This window comes from Penaeus monodon, chromosome 28, assembly GCF_015228065.2.
Source record: "Penaeus monodon isolate SGIC_2016 chromosome 28, NSTDA_Pmon_1, whole genome shotgun sequence".
Lineage (NCBI taxonomy): Eukaryota > Metazoa > Arthropoda > Malacostraca > Decapoda > Penaeidae > Penaeus > Penaeus monodon.
This window is the reverse complement of record NC_051413.1, coordinates 16,249,921-16,250,299: the sequence shown is the minus strand read 5'-3', so window position 1 is coordinate 16,250,299 and position 379 is coordinate 16,249,921.

The window sequence follows — 379 nt, the reverse complement described above, 5'->3', positions numbered from 1 at the left end:
TTTTCTCTTCGAGAAGCAGACAATCTATTACTTTTAGAAACATTTTTTTTCATTGGCCTTGGATTATACATTTTTTTATTTTGTAGAGATGTTTGCTCGAAAAAGAAAATTGTTATACGAAATCATTCCTGTTGCTTTGTAATTTATGTTATAATAAGAGGTGGCTCTAAAAGATGCGACAGTGGGTAAATATTTCAATAACAGCAATCGACATAACTAATCACTTATGAACTAAGAAATAACATTTCAGAACGTAATAGAGAGGAGAAACACCGAACAATAAAAAATCTCAGAATCATGTTTGCATATTACTTTTTCTGATCTATCCTGAAATAGGCACGCTATAGCTTATAGCATAAATCTATCAATAAGACGAAGG